This window comes from Thermobia domestica, chromosome 2 (assembly GCF_964235325.1).
Source record: "Thermobia domestica chromosome 2, izTheDome1.hap1.1, whole genome shotgun sequence".
Lineage (NCBI taxonomy): Eukaryota > Metazoa > Arthropoda > Insecta > Zygentoma > Lepismatidae > Thermobia > Thermobia domestica.
In genome coordinates, this window is record NC_137455.1 from 143873436 (window position 1) to 143890992 (window position 17557).

A 17557-nucleotide genomic window follows, 5' to 3' on the forward strand; every position below is an offset into this window, starting at 1 on the left:
TATAGTAACACTTTCTCTTTTATGCATATTTGCATTACGTACATAAAGATATTACGAACTTTGTTTACCCTCTGCATTGTTTGTGCCTCGAAAGGTGAGATGGGAAACATATAGAAATTGAAATTTTCTCTTTAAAGTGTATTCATTTTAACTTTTAAACTGTACAGATCATTGTAAGGCAATTCATAAACTTCCTGTTTACTATGCATTATAATTTCTAGATAAGTACGGTACTTTCTGTCTGTTAAAATAAATTAGTAGATGTCAGGTATTTTCAGGAGAGAATTAAATATTATGAGAACACTTAATGGGTGAGGCCACTGCAGCTGTGTAATGGGCCCATTCTGAACATCTGTATATGTACTGTAAAACTATACATCACATGTTATTACTTTTCATAAAAATTGCGTCATAGGAAAACGAAGTTCAAACATGTATTTTACAAAATATTGCTCAAATTTATTTCTTTATTTATTTTAAATGCTCAAATTTAATCTTCTTTCCACTCTATATAAAAATTTCCAAGGCAACTCACGGAGCTAACTTCAATGTACTGTACATTTATCCTCTACCCAGTAGCCATTTCCTTACATTCCAACATTTACAGCAAAGAAAAAGAAAGTAAGTCTTGTTTTATGAAGTTTTCCCCACCCTGTATAGCGATTATACTGCATCAACAAACCTGAGAAATTCATACCTATGTTTTCAACGTCTCAGATTAACATTAAATAAATACAACATGGCTAAACACAAAAGCAATGGAGTTAAATATCTTGAATATAAACTTCTTGACTGGAACGTCGCACACATTCTCTAGGACATAAATATCAAACTTTATTGTTATCGTTTGGATTCCATATTACAATACCATACCAATTAAGTTGTGTTAACTCACTCTATGTCTAAAGGAACAAAGAATCGTCACAGAAAACTATATATATATATATATATATATATATATATATATATATATATATATATATATATATATATATATATATATATATATATATACATACCATTGGATTGTATCCTTTGCCAAGCAAATCTACTCTGAATGTATTACTCACCTCATTAAGATCTTAATACAATATTATCCTTCAACTCTCTCAGACTACCCGAAGGTCACTTTTCCCTCAGCTTCCCGACTTGGTCTCTCTGAATCTCACCTGTGTGCATTATTCATGCGAATGATGTGTTTGCCCATCTCCGACGTTTGGCATTTCATAGTTTCGAAATTCTCGTTTTTCACAAGCAATTAAAGCGCTACTAAGCGTAATGTCCCTATTAGGTAGGCTACATTACGGTACTTTACAACGCCGAATTCAGTTATGGTGCCACAATCACGACGTGCAGAAAACGTGGATTCACCGTGTCGAAGAATTGCATAACACGTGTGTTAAGAAAGGAACCGAAAGGATGAGGAGTAAAGCAATTCCTGTAGGGCTTAAGAAGTCAACCTTGCCCTGCTACGAGCCATACACTAGCTACTATCCAGAAAGTACAAGCGCTCGTTCCAGGGAAGAATCCAACTACAGAGGTACTCCAACCGTCTTGGAAAATGAAATGAAATCTTTGAGTTTTACGCCCCACGGTTATGCCGGTTAGGCTAAAGGAGATGGTGATGATGAGTAATGAATGAAATGGTGGAATGAAGAAAGTGGGAGGAAACGGGAGAACCCCGAATAAACCCACGCACACGGTGTTTGTCCACCACAAAGTTCACTTGGCGGGGGCTGGGATCGAACCCGGGACCCCAAGCACCAGAGGTGAACGCTCTACCAGAGCCACCGCGGCCCCTCCAACCGGCTTGGAACATCCTCCTGACAATTCACGCCATAATTCATCGTGATGTAGTATTTTAGAGGCGTCAAAATGGACATGATCAGAAATTCTTGCCAAAAGATATTGCAAAACGTCGCACTAATTGTCAACGGTTCTAAAAACATAATATAGCAGGCGACGGGGGACGTACGTTGCCACACTGCAAGAGACATATGTGAACCTTAGTGACAGTTGCAGGAAGAGTGCAATTTTCTACAGAGAACGCGAGGTTCAAGATTTTCAAAGATGGTGCTGTGGCTGTTGGAAAAATGTTAGCAGGGGATTCATTATCACTGCTGGGTTTTGTTACAATGGGCAGGTTAAAAATATACCATGTAGCCAAAAATGCCAAGATGAATCCCAATTACTATTAGATGCCACTTTATCCCCATGACATTCCTCGTCTGTACAGGAGAAAGACAAATCGGTCATAGCTGCATCAAAACAAGTCATCCAGCCTTACTTCTAAATTCGACAGACATCTTACTTCAACAAGTCGAAGATAAAAGTATTATCTGTATTGTTTTCTTCACTTCTATTCCAGTGAAAAAGTTCGGCTGCCTCTCCGATAGACCACTACACCTTAAGTCTCTTCAAACGAATCTTAGGACACCGAAGACTCCTGACTAACGATAGCCTCTAGAAAGTCACTGAAGAGAAATGGCTGGACATGCCTACATTGAGTTCCAACCTACTCCAACGGAAATTTTGATGCCAGGCAATAGCCAGAATGGAGGACAAATATTTCAGCTCGCTTAGTAACGCTAGCAGTGTTGCTTTAACGGGCAGTGTGAGTTGAGGTGAGCTGTAGTGTTGAACGGAAACAATGGCAGTGGAACACGATTTAGACCGTAATCTGTCGCATGGAAAGCCCTAAGTGAGATGTAACCCAGGCAGACGCAATGTATGGCTGCTAAGGCCCTCACTGTGTCTCACAGTGTCATTTCCAAGCACTGGACACGCTTTCAGCAGACGGGAACAATATGACGGAGGCAAACAAGGTAAAGGACAATGTCAACAGGGTAATATCGTTACTTGTGTTATGAACTCAGAGAAACAGATGCGGCAAAGTGCAACTGACTTGCGACATAGGCTTGTACTGGCAACAGAAAGCTCGAGCCTAAACTGTGTACAATCAACTACTGGAAACAGTCCTTTACGCACAAAGGTCGATGGTATATCTCCCCTTGACCGCCCAACCAAGCAGGACCCACAGAAATTGGGCTCCTGAACATCATGAGAAAGGGTATGTTGAATGGAGTACTTTTCTGTTTTCGGACGATTCATGTTTTAGCTTACAATCGGATTCAACATATTTTGATGAATCGCGAAATTATCCATTTCATGTACAGGAGGAACTGCAATATGAAGGTAGTAGAATAATGATGTGGGCAGGAATCAGTACCGGACGACGCAACAGCAACGCAGATCCCGATCGTTAATATCACAGCTTAACGGAACAAAGGTGAAATCGTCAAGCCTCACATTGTTCCCATAGCCGTAGCAATTGGTAGTCGTTTCATTTTTATGGGATGCTGCCCAACTTCACCCAGCAAGTGTGGTAGATATGATGCTACACGCAGAAGATATGTAACGCATGGTATGGCCAGAATCCTCTCCAGACTTAAATCCCATTGTACAATTGCAGGATACACTGGTCAGACGTATTCCTGCTAGGCCAGCACAATCTGCACCTCTGTAAGAGTTGGAAATGATCCTACTGGATTAGTGGGGAACGTCGACAGACTAGTATCGACAACCTGATCAAATCCCCCAAAATAGATGTGCGACAGTTGTAGCCATTCGGAGACACCACATATCTTATCACAGGTATGTTTTGTTGCAAAAATGTATATTTGTCATGTTACTGTGCAACTTTTTTCGTATGTGAGTGTGTATTTCTCTCATTCATTAAGTCCATAACTCACTCCTAGAGTTCATTCATGTTGATCATCATCGCAGGTGTATTGCAGTGATCACGGCAACAACCAAATAAATTGGCAATTTCGACTTCCCTCAGTCGTATTTGTTTTCTGCCTTGTCCCATGATCGTGACCAGTGTATTTACAGACCAAGATACTTTCCTGTTCTATTAACTTCTCAGCATCCAAAGTAATTTTTTAACTCAGCTATCATTTAACTTGCTTATTGCATTGAAAATGGCGTAATACAGGATCACTTTCAAAAAATATAAGAACCGTTATATCTATATATCTTTAGTTCTAAGTTATGAATTGTTTAAATATTAACCATGTCCATCTTTCATTCAGCTGTTCTGGTAACATCCTCTGATTTGGCAACTGAAGTCCGGAGACCACAAGTTTTATTATTTCAGTTTAGTATGAACTATTACTGAAGTATACAACTTACGCAGAATTCAATAATAACTTTCCATGTAACTTGCATTCGTAGCGGAAACTATCTTACGTATTTTAATTAATGAAGTGCAATATGTTCCAATGTAGGTAAATGATTAATACATAATTTACGAGTAAGGTGATTAAGATAGGAACACCAATTGTCAGTGTTGATACAGTATTATAAGGCCCTTGAAAAGCCCCATGAATAAGAGCAAACTATAGTTTACAAAGCTAGAAATAGATTGTGATGCAGATGACCTGACAACGCACTACTAAGTTAGAATTCTGTCAATCTGGCCAATCTCTTTGGCGCCAGGAATTTCATTTTAACGCGTACTGATCGGTTTCGGTTTCGAAGTTTAACACAATTTTCATTCACGTTAGAAGAGTTATACTAGCAAGTCAATAATAGCAAATACAATGTTCACAAACCCATTTTCGAATTGCGTACAGATATAGTTTCAGATATCTCTCCCATGAGTAATATACCTTTAAAGTTTCAGTAAGCATATATATATATATATATATATATATATATATATATATATATATATATATATATATATATTTATACCAATTGCGTGAAGTTACTCTTACAATAATGATCGCTCTACATTATATGCTCATTTTTTGATATTTTGCACCCTTGTATCTAGTGTATCTTTTATATATATATATATATATATATATATATATATATATATATATATATATATATATATATATATATATATATATATATATATAATAGTGATTTCTTTATATTTCTGCGCTTCGAAATTTGCTTTGTTTCAATTTCTATTATGGCAGTTAGCGTAATTGTAAAGTAGGGTAGTAGTATATCCTTTAGGATTATCCACTGTTGTGGGATACCGCGCCCTTCTTCACAACTTCATTTTTATACAATTGTATGCTATAAATATTAACAAAACATGAAATAGTTGACTCATAAAAATGAGTAAATATCACAAGGACCGTCAAACAAACCACTAACTACAACACACATCCAACCTGGAGGTCAAATTTGCATCGCTCTGCAACAATTGATATCAATGTTGAACGCAGTCGATCAATCAGAACAGACACCTGTAGAGAAACAGCTCCTACTCCGCAACAAGTGAAAAACGTCTTGTAGGCGTATAGATGATACCTATGAGCCTCCTGAAAGCCCCAAGAATTAGCTCTAACTTACATTTTAGTTTTCATTCATCAAACGCTAATTTTGTATATCGCTGACAATTATTCACACTAACCATATCTGACCACTTTATCTACCATTACCAAAAATAAGAAAATGTATTACACTACTGCCGAAGTTCGAACTTCAATTCTTTAATGGAATCACAAGAGCAGTTTACCCTCACGATTCCTCTAATCAATTGGTACAATCGATTTATTTTTAGTACTCAAGTGTGGTCTCCACTCAATGTTTGTGAAGTACCTTAAATTGGACTCGAGTCTCACAGAATGTGTCCCTAACGAGACGAAAGAGAAAATACTAGTACACGAATTGATTATGCAGAATTAGAATGGCCTTAAATAACGATCTCCAAGCCTATTAAAAAATTTATACAATAAAGGAGGGGCAAAAACAGTCGTAAGTTGTACACACCTGGTCCCTAGGAGGGAATAATATTCAAATTGCAAAAAAAGTAAAAATCTGCCTCTTTGATAGATTTTGACAGTAGTTCAACAGTTGTCTACTTACCTTTTTTCTCCCACTGCAGTAGGTGCACCGCTAGTCCACGTGGTGGTGCATTGCCCGGGTCGGACTGGGCTGAGCTGGGCGAAAACCTTGGAAGCTGAGCTCCGCACACAGACCCTATCGATCTGTGCAGAACGAGAATAGAGGAATATCCCGCTGCGCTGCATGTGAGATAGGAAACAACATACAACGAGTCTTTTCTCTCTCCAATTCCAATACTCGCTTGAGCGATCTCATAGGCCTAATTTAGATGCTATATATCCCCACCACGCGCTTTTTCTTTTAAAATAAATTTTAACGTAACTCCATAAATAAAACTATCCGTACCTTACATTAACCTGTTCCACTGCACGAAATAACTTAACTTCCACCAGATTCTGAGTCTTGACATATTAATCACATCACTTTTATTGCCATCTATTGTTAATTTCGTATCAGACAGTTCAAAATTCTCTTTTACCTACAGTGAAAATAAATATTGTTTATCAAAATTATTTTCACATGCAATGGTAGCAAATTGAATGGCCTGTACATTCATCTACAGATTATAACACTACAATTCGAGGATAGCTAGAAAACTAGATAGCTTGATAGTTGACTAATGTGTAGTCAACACAGTGGATGTATTCTCTAATTTCTTTTACATTACAACGCCAATTCTGATCAGACAAGTACACGCAATTATGTCAACCATTCATCCATTTAAATTTGTATCAGACCATAAAATCGGCTCTTAAAAATAAGGGAGAGCTACGTTGTGAACCTTAAAATTCTAAGCGTCTATCAAGGCTGTCATCATGTAATCATTGTAGTGTACTAGATCTGTAGATCTAGTCTCATTCGGAATGTTTTTAACATTATCCTAATGCGTCTATCCGAAATGTCCAGTACCAGAGAAGCATGCCTTGGTGATTTTTAGGACCATTTACAAATTCCTGTGGAACAATATTTAAGTTTACATCGATACCCACACATCTTATAAGAATGATCTTTGTTAAATCTTGCACTGAAACTATCAGTACAAACTTTGTTTAAATTGTACACGGCCTTCCTGTTTGGTGGCTCAATATATAGAAAATGTTCAAGTAACTGTTACTCCTTGCTTTCGAATTACCATCAAGATGCCATGATTTCTTCCAAACAAGCACAAGTTTTGAAAGTAACAATTTTCTACTCGTTACAACGAAAAAAGAAAAACTACCAACTTTACAACAAAACAACTTTATAGAGCTTTAAATTTTCTTAGTACAGTATGCAGTACATCTGAAAGCATCAACATGGTCTTTATTCGCTGCGCATGTAAAAAAAAAAAAAAAATCTTTTTACCAGAGTTGGCAACACTGATGTGAAGTTTAGTATGCGCAGAAACATGCCTTAGTATTCTGTGCTTGTAGCAGAAACAGAATCATCCGAATAGAGTTGCGTACGTACGAGTAGCAGTACGGTGAAATGGCTGCCGTCATATAAAATCCCGTCAAATGTGAAGCGAGATCTGTCATACAATTTCTGAACGTAAAAGGACAGAATGCGGCTGAAATCCATCATGAATTGAGTGACGTTTACGCACCGAGAGTAGTGAGTAAAGGAAAGGCCAGGCAATGGTGCAGCGAGTTTTGAAAAAGGCGTTGAAATATTAATGACGATAAGCGTAGTAGAAGGCAGAGTATTCAGACGGACGCTCTAGTACAACGCTTTCACGAAAAAGTACGATCCAATCGACGGTTCACAAAAAATAAACTCGCCAAGAGTTTCAGAAATGTACGCAAAAAAATCAAATTCTGCCTGACAAGCTGAGTTATCACAAACTGTGTGAGAGTTGGGTGTCAAAAATGCTGACCGACGCTCACAAAGAGCGAAGAATGTCAGCTGCACTTGGTTTTATAGCTCCCTGGGAGGAGGATAGAATTACCCCTTTTCTCACATACTGACGGGGGATGAAACCTAGATAATGTATGCCACTGGAAGTTGAAGCAAAAGTCAATGCAATGGCGGGACTCTGGTTTTCCTAAAGAGAAAAATATTCAAACACCATCAGTTCACAAAATCATGGCAACCGTGTTTGGGAACAAACGGGAGTAATTCTTGTGTAATTCTTGGAACCAGAACAAACAATTACAGCAGATATGTATTACCAAACACTGAATAATCTGCGATGTACCATTCAAAATCGACGGAGAGGAATGCTACTCTCTGAAATTCTTCTGATTCACGACAACGCCTACCCACACACAGCTGCTCGTACTGCTGAGGCAATTTAAAGATTTCAATGGTAACTATTCAAACATCCTACTTACAGCACCGATATTGTCCCCAGCGATTTTTTTCTTTCACCTAAAAAAAAAAAAAAAAAAAAAAGTGGCTTGCATCGAACCGTTTCAACAATAGTGAAATACTCCAGATATCAGTTTTGGACTGTCTGCACTCTCAGGTGGCAGTTTTTTTTTACAACGAGGGTATACGAAAGCTTCTGCCACGCTACTAGAAATGTCTGAAGGTTCATGGTAACTACGTCGAAAAATAGCCTGGTATGTATTTGCATATCAATTACAATGTATTAGTATATCATCATCATAGGTATTCTGCCATTACTGGCAGGTCACTTGCCTTAGCTGAAAAGCTTCCGTGCTCCATGGTCTTCCGCTAACCTATTCGTTTTCATGTACGGGTTTTATATTTTGATATCGTCCATTAAATGTAGTCTCCTTAGCTCACTCTCTCTCTTCCCAGCCACTATATCCTCTGGCATGTCCTCATGGTAACTTCCTTCTTAGCCAATGTCCCAACCAGTTTCTCCTCCTCTTCTTAATATCCAAAATTGTTCTTTTCTCCATTAACACTTCTAAGATTCTCTCATTCGTCTTCCACTCAACCCAGCAAATTCTCTCAATTTTTCTTCTCGCCCACATTTCGAAAGCTTCCAATCGTTTTTCATCATTTTTCCATAATGTCCATGTTTCCGACCTATACAGTAAAATACTCTACACGAAGCATTTTATGAGTTTTTCTCAACTCTTTATTCAAGGTCCCACAAAATAGTATTTTCTTTCTCCTTAAGGCTTCTATGGCCATTCTTATTCTTGCTTTTATTTCAGTTCGCTCTTCATATCATCACTAATAATAGTACACAGGTATCGAAAATTAGTCGCTTGTTCTATTTTCTCCCTTCCTACTTCTATATTTGATCCCGACCACTTTGTTCCGATCATCATGGTTTTTGTCTTTTTAACATTTGTTTTTATCCCACATTCTTCACAACTCTTTCTCAAGTTTACTAACATCTTCCTGATTTTCTCTTCAGATTCCACAACCAGACACATATCTAATCATTCTACCTTCTACTGAAATACCATCCTCATTACGTGGGCTCTTTTTCACTATCTCTTCTAGATACATATTAAATATTGTTGAGGAGAGAGAGCAGTTTTCGTCGAACTCCTCTTCGAACTGCACTCTCCTCTATCACTTCTTCTTCTATACCAACACTTACTTGCTTCGATCTTTCCAACTCAAACTTCTTTAGAAATTCCAACAACAATTCCCAATTCATGCGATCAAATGCCTTTTCTATATCAATAAATACCACATACACTTCTTTTCCCTTTCTCTAGAAACCTTTCACCGATCACTCTTAATAATCCAATTGCATCTCTTGTGCCCTTACCCTTTCTGAACCCAAACTGTTACTCCTCTACTTTTTAATTTGCTCTTCCATACAATCTTCTGTTCAAAATTCGAAGCAAAATTTTTGCTGCATGAGGTATGAAATTAATAGTTCTATAATACTCACATCTCCATATGTTCGATTTCTTAGCCCTCTGTATCATGACAGTCTTCAGGAAGTCTTTTGGCCAATCCCCTGTTTTATTTATTTCATTGCACAGTCGAAGCAATTCTTTCTTGCCCTTGTCTCCTATATTCCTAATGAATTGACTGGTAAATTATCTATAACAGTTCCCTTTCCATTCCTAATTTCGGAAATAGCTTTTTCAAACAGATTCCGAAGAATACTAGACCCTTTATCTCCTCGCGTACTTTATTTTCTACTTCAACGTCTAGGCCACGCAGTCTAACCCAAGTTTTCAGCATATTCTTTCCATCTTCCTAAGACTTCACTTCTCTCGCTGACTACCTTCTCATCCTTATTTCCTACTGCCAATTCTCCGTAGTTTCGTAGACTTTACCTTCTTGTACATTTTCTCATATCATCCAACTTTCTCTAATTCTTCTGTCCTCGAATTTTCTTTTGTAAAAACTTTACCTTACTGTGTCTGTTTCCTTCGTAATTTGTTGTTTAACTTCCTGTACATCTTTATGTCGTCTTCTGTATCAATCTGTTTCCACGTCTTCCTCTCCCTCATTTTCTGGAACATCTGTTCTGTAACTTATGATTTCTAAGCGGTTTTGTGTTCGCGGTAACCCACTACTTTTGCAGCTTGCTGTATAGAAAGTTTAACGTGCTCCATCGTCTGTTACGACCCGCACCGATCGTTTCTTCGTCAGTATTTTTCTTCGAAATTTTCAGCGAAGAGATTTCTTACTTCCTCGTTTTTCAACTTTTCAGTATTCAACATCTTGTTGCCTACTTTTCTGCCTATGTTTTTCAGTTTAATATCCACTTCAGCCAGCATAAATTTATGATCAGAGAAAATGTCAGCCTGGGTGGGTGGGTCTAAGCGTTCTTCACGCTATTCCGAAACCTGTCCTGAATCTCAACGTAGTCTGCTATCTTCAGCAGTCTATTGGAGATTTCCATGTATACCTTTTCTTGCGCTGGTTGAACTACGTGTTCCCAATTACTAGTGAATTCTGTCTACAGGAACTTAAGAGTGTCTTAACCATTTCATTTCTTTAGTCTAAACTACACTACCTTCCTCCTTTTCTCCCACAATTGCACTGTAATCTCCTATTACAAATAGAGGCAGCGGTGGCTCAATGGTAGAGCGTTCACCTCCGGTGCATGTGGTCCTTAGTTCGATCCCAGCACGCGTCAAGTGAGCTTTGTGGTGGATGACCACCACGTGCGTGGGTTTTCTCGGGGTTTTCCCGTTTCCTCCCACTTTCTTCATTCCATCATTTCCTTCATTTCTCATCATTACCGTCTCCTTTAGCCTAGCCGGCATAATCGTGGGACGTAGAACTTACAGATTTCATTTTTTTCTATTACAATTATAAATGCACCCCTCTTCTACCTGTCTAGAATTTCTTTTTTCTCATAATTTCCCTCTATTTCTTCAGTTGTATGCGAAGTCGTCGGTGCATATGTCTGTATCACAACTAGATTCTTCTTTTTTCCTTTAAGTCTTAACATCATAACTATCAGCAGCAACAAGTTCTACTTTTACCATTTTCTCTTTTAAGTGCTTGCCAAGAATCATTCCTATATTATTATGACCGCCCTTTCCATTACCTGAGTAAAACATTCTATATCCTTCGCTGTTCAATACACCATCACCTTCTCATCTAACTTGACAAACTTCCACCCAAATCTAGATTATTTTGTTTCATTTCTTCTAAGATTTTCCAATTTCCCTCCCTATAACATGGTACGTACGTTCCATATCCCATCCTAAATCTTTTGCTCTTGGATGTCTTTCTTTCCCTGTCTATCTTCTCCACATTGTTACTTTTCTTGTTTAATAGTCCTTCCCGGGACCGCGGTGGCTTAGTGGTAGAGCGTTCACCTCTGGTGCATGGGGTCCTTGATTCGATGCATGGGGACCTCCGGAACTATATTTTGACTTGCGAAAGACCATTATATATATATATATATATATATATATATATATATATATATATATATGAATCTTTTAATTTTTTAAAAAAAAATGTCATGTCAAGTTCCGTCACACACAAAGTTAACAACACTATTGTATCTGATACGCGTAGGTACACATTTTGTGAGATATCTGCACCTGTCAAGCTGTTGCCTATGCTTGGTGTATTATAAATAAATAAACGTGTAGTATAGTTTTTTCCCATTTTTTTTTCAAAACTTGATTTCTCTAACATATGTTGCTTTAGAAAAAATTCATATGTTCTCTTTCTGCTATCAGCGATCTAGGGAAAACAGAGTGATGGTTTTCCGCTGCCTTCCACACTTGTATATCAATTATAATAAATTTCTTCTATCATTTTCTTGTTTCTTTTAAGAGAATCGGCTTCTTTTTAACAAGTGCTTCGTATATCAGTTGTCGACTCTAATTCTACCCACACATCCGTAAGAATATCACGCATCTGCAATTACAAGGATCGTTTGAAGATATGAACTGATTAATCTATTAGTAAAAACAATAGGAACCATAAAGTAAGACGTATTTACTGCTTAAAAAAATAGTTCCAACACAAGGGTTCTTATGAATTACTAAAACATTTTAACTCTATTCCAGTTCTGTAACTAAATATATATAAATCCACTAATAAAGTTCTCTAAGATGTCAAATAGCAGTTATATTTAAAAGTAATGGATTTTGTTAAGGAGAAGTAAAGTAAGTACTTCCTACCCAAAATAAGCGATGCAAACAAAGTGGTGTCACACTCCATCATCGATGTCTAAAAACAGCGTCTAAATATTGGTGAAAGAGTTTTAAATGTAATGTCGGAATCAATTATTCTGACACTAAAATGTATTATCCAAATTGACAAATGATAATATAGAAAAATTACGAACAATGGTACTCCCTATGATTGAAACAAAAAAAGCCTGTCCCTGTAAGCCGCGTGTTAAGTTTGTTACAGTGCAGTTCAGAAAAGACACATATGTAAAATGGCGTAGTGCAAACGGAGGACTTCAATAATAGTATTTTGTTGAGGCTAACCATTGTGACTTGTTTAGCAAGAGCAGTGGCGGCTATTAAGCGAAGTCCCATCGGTAAAAAAAAGTTAAACACTACCAGGGATGGACTGGCCATAATCAAGTACCGGCCCGATGGCCGCTGCGCCCTCCTCACATCTGTGCCTTTGCGCCCTCTTCGGGAGGGGCTAAGACCCATCTTAGCCTCGAGAAGGCGCACAGTTTCTTCTCTGAACACATTTAAAAAAAAAAAAAAGCTACATAATTATTTTATAAATTCGCTAGCCTTTGGCCAGCTAGGGTTCCACCCCAGACCCCGGTATTTGCTCGGCCTGCGGCCTCGCTCCTTCTGTTTTCGGCGTGAGAATGCTATTAATGATATTAGATTTACCCCTAAATATATAGATTTGACTCTAATATCGGTCATTTTGGACAGTTTTTACATATCACCCTTACCAACCCCACGCTCCGCCCCAAATCCCAGTATTTGCTCGGCCTGCGGCCTCGCTCTTTCTGTTTTTGGCTTTGGGAATGTCATTATAATGATCTTAGGGACCCTGAAATTTATAGATTTGACTCTAATATCGGTCATTTTGGATGATTTTTATATATCAACCCTCCCACCCCCACTGCTCTGCCCCCAGATCCCGTCTTTACTCGGCCTACGGCCTTGCCCTTTCTGTTTTAGGTTTTGGTGGTACCATTAATGATCTCAGCGACTTCGAAATATATTAATTTGACTCTAATCTCGGTCATTTTGGATGATTTTTACATGTCTCCCTCCCACTCCCGCCGTTAGAGGCACTAGTGACGTTACATAAAAACAAGACTCCGTTCAAGAGTTACAGATGAACATCTGGAATCATTGTTCTTGATGAACTCAGAAAGAGACATTCTTACCAAAATAGACAACAATCTTATTATTGACAAAATGTGTGAAAAAAGCAAGGAGATGCGAAGGCTCCTTCAAGCATAATGCAGTGACTTTACTTTTATTTTCAAGTTTTGTTTTTGAATTTCTTTTTTCGCTAGGTAGGTATATAATTCTAAATTTACTTTTGTTAATTTGTAGTAAATGTTTCATGTATACTTTTTATTAACGGTTTTAAAAATAGATGAAAAATAAGTTAAAGTTATAATGAACATAGTTTTAAAAGGACAGAAGTATGAAAAATAGCATAAGCCCCAAACTGAACTCAAATATTCAGTTATAATTAGGCTGTTAACAAATGTAGCCGAAGAATTTAAACAACTGGTGTGATTTTTGTAGTCTCAGTTAAAGTGTGCAGATTTATATACTCCTAATATACGAGGCGTGTTTTTTAAGTAAGGGCGTTTGAACATAAGTACACAACGAAAGGTTATTTCAAAAAAGTAAATGTATTTTCACTATTTTTCAACGTAGTTGCCAAGTTTGTTCAAACACTTATCATACCTCTCAACCAATTTCAAAATACCCTCTTCATAAAAACTTGCCTCCTGCTCCGATAACCAAGAGTTCACTGCCGTTTTCACATCGTCATCATCATTGTAACGGTTGCCACTGAGGTGTTGTTTGAGGTGGAGGAAAAGATGGTGATCGCTCGGAGCAAGATCAGGACTATAGGGTGGGTGGTCTAAAACTTCCCAGCCAAAACTGTCCAACAAATCGCGGGTCTGACTTGCAGTGTGAGGTCTTGCATTGTCATGAAGAAGAACAATGCCCTTTGTCAGCATGCCGCGTCGTTTGTTTTGAATCACTCTGCGTAGCTTTCACAGGGTTTGGCAGTATGCTTCTGCATTGATAGTGGTTCCTCGTTGCATTAAGTCGACCAACAAAACACCATGCATATCCCAAAACACCGACGCCATGATTTTGCGCTGGGACAGAGTCTGTTTGGCCTTCACCTTTACAGGCGAGTGTGTCTCCATTCCATGCTCTGTTGCTTCGATTCGGGCGTAATATGCGAAACCCATGTTTCGTCTCCAGTTACGATCTGACTCAAGAAGCCGTCACCTTCTTCGTGATAACGAGTCAAGAACTTCATGGCACACTCAAATCTTTGGTTTTTGTGGTCCTCTTTAGGAGTTTCAGGACCCAACGGGAGCACAGTTTCCTAAACTTTAGGTGTTTAGAAACAATTTTGTAAAGCACTGATCTCGACACGTCAGGAAATTCGTTTGAGAGACCTGTTATTGTGAAGCGCCTGTTCTCACGAACCCTCGCTTCAACTGAAGCCACCAAATCGTCTGTAATCGAAGAAGGGCAACCGGAGCGGTCCTCATCATGGACGTTGTCACGGCCATTTTTGAATTCTCGTATCCACTTACGCACTTTGCTTGCACTCATAACAGTATCGCCGTAACTTCGCAAATCTGTCGATGAATTTCTGCAGCAGACAAGTTACTTGCTGACAAAAACCGTATCACTGAGCGAAACTCACACGCGGCGGGCGACTTGATAGTCTTAAACATTGTGAAAGCACAGAACACAACCGTACAGGTCAGCTACAGAGTTGAAACTGAGCACAGTTGTTCCCGAGGCATGCCGGTACACGACGCACACGCTAGTTGCGGTATGCGCGCGAACTACTAGTGTCTAAAACAAAACGGACCTTACTTAAAAAACACGCCTCGTATTTAGTACTCAAAGTCTCTTTGTTTGTTTATGACAATATTGAATTTGTATAATTCTATCGTGATTAACTGCAATAGCTACTTAATCTTTTGTTGTTTTTTGTGTACTAATTTTCCGGGGGAAGCCCCCCGGCACTTTCTTTTATTAGGAGGGGTATTCCATACAAGCAAAAGCCTCAGATGGACGGCGCCCTCCCAGAGTATGTGACCGCGCCCTTTTTACATAGCCAGTCCACCCCTGAACACTACAAGCTAAGAGAAGAAAGCTGTGTACACAAATTAATACATTAGTCAAGTTTTCTTCCCTTAGCTTGTAGCGATAAAATTTTATTAATTTACTTATTTATTACTGATATGACTTCCTTCAAGAGACGCCACTAAGCAAAGATAACGTAAAGTTCAATCCACTCAAATCGAATATGTATTTTATCTCCGGAAGTGCAAGTTGATGGAGCAACACATGAATGCCGAATGTGCTAGGCAATCCATGAAACTTACCCCTATATATGACAAAAAATCACAACATACGATCAGACAAATATAACAATAAATGGCTGAATTCCAAGAGCTTCAGGCAGAATAAGAAGGGTCAGTTTTCATCGGAACACTGCGAACTGATGCACATCAGTTGGTTATTTCGGTAGTTTCCTACAACCACCTACAACTGAGAGCAGTTTCTGATCCCGATAATATTTTCATCACCAGGCCTGAACAGCCACAGTGTCAGTCAATCCTTTGAAGATATTAATCAAGATTCTCATCTTTTACTCTAATGAGTGTGTGTCAGTATGGTCCCTTCAAGGAGAAATGCAGTTGCCGAGTGTCGTGCTGATCATAAAATAAAGACGCTGATAAATTTTCATACAGACGAAACACAAGGAACACGGTACAGCACAGAAACGTGAAAGCTGCACAACTGAGGCAGTAGTATGGTGTCTGCTATCAAAGTAGTAGTGTAGTGCGACGTGTAATGGGGCTGAAAGTACATCGATTCTGGAGAGAACACATTATAGCACTTTCCGATGTACCAGCTGTACCAAGAGACAGTGACATGAACTGAGTTTTGCTGCTGAACGATTCACTGTGAAGTGTCACAGTGTGATGATATGCAATGTAACCGCTCCGGACTGTGCACCAACGACTAAACCCCATCCAAAATAACTCCAGTAGAACTGTCACCATTGGTATTGCGCGGAAATCATATTGATGGCGTCGGAGAATCTATCGATACAACGCAATGTCCTATAGTGAAAATGTTTCCTGTGCATTATGACCGATTATGTGAAGGTTTGAACACTTATTACGTACATAAACGTCGATACAAAAGAACAAAGCAGTTCTATTCGTCAATGAACAGAAAGTGATTCACATAGTATAATGGTTATGATCCACTTGTATAATGGTTGTGATTGGATTTTGTTAAGCGGAAAATTAAAAAGTACAGCACCTTCCAACAATGTGAAAAATCAACATAGCGTATTATTAAGAACATGTTTTGACGGATGATTAATAACGAAATACTCGCACTGCATGAAGCGGACACTAATCAGGTGAAACTGTATCATAACAAAGCGTCAAGTCACAGAGCTAAATAAACGCTGGAATTCCACAGAGGGATGGAAACTGCGACTGGCATAGGTGATATTACCTTCAACATCCCAATGAAGAGTCCCGATGTCAGCCCAACGAGCTACTGAGCCTCTGGACTTCCTGAAATGCCTCCTTTCTTCTAACAAGGTGCGCACAGCTTCTGTCTCTGGAAAGCGTCTCAACAGAAGTGGCATACAATACCCTTTGTATACCTGCAAAGAATCTTCTCCAGTGAAGGGAAGCTGGACTGTGATAGGTGAATGAACATTTTAAAGTTGTCTATACTGAAGCCTTTAAGTCTCTGTAGAATGACGGAGGAGCAACTGCACTGAGCTGAATCTCCTGATACGTAATCAGATCACTCGTTGTTCATAGGACAACCAATACGTCCTCTGTAGCATTCTGTTTAATAAAATATAGCCAATACCATTACAGTTTTACGGTATGGATATGTGCTACATCTAACACAATAATGCCAAGTACCATGAATTGTATGTAAACAACAATTTTCATCATCTGGGTTAACACGTCCGGAGACCTGAGCTGTAGTGATCTGAGCAACATTTGAGAAGGAAACTAGAAAAACAGGATACAGGCATCGCGTCCAACAGAAACGGACTAATAAGCTGACACAGGCGACAAGAACGGCATAACATGAATCTACAATCCTTT

The 17557-nt window shown here is 38.6% G+C and overlaps 1 protein-coding gene across 9 annotated transcripts in view; it reads right to left on the reverse strand.

The window, feature by feature from the left end:
• cyst (rho guanine nucleotide exchange factor 18 cysts) overlaps nt 1–17557 on the reverse strand; it is a 345308-nt gene that overhangs the window by 265312 nt on the left and 62439 nt on the right. Inside the window, exon 1 of one of the 9 annotated variants that reach the window (XM_081746647.1) lies at nt 5893–5991. The exons of the other annotated variants lie outside the window; for them this stretch is intronic. The gene's annotated coding sequence lies outside the window, so the exon portion shown is untranslated. Of the gene's footprint in view, nt 1–5892; nt 5992–17557 lie in introns of those variants that run through there. 9 annotated transcript variants of the gene reach the window in all.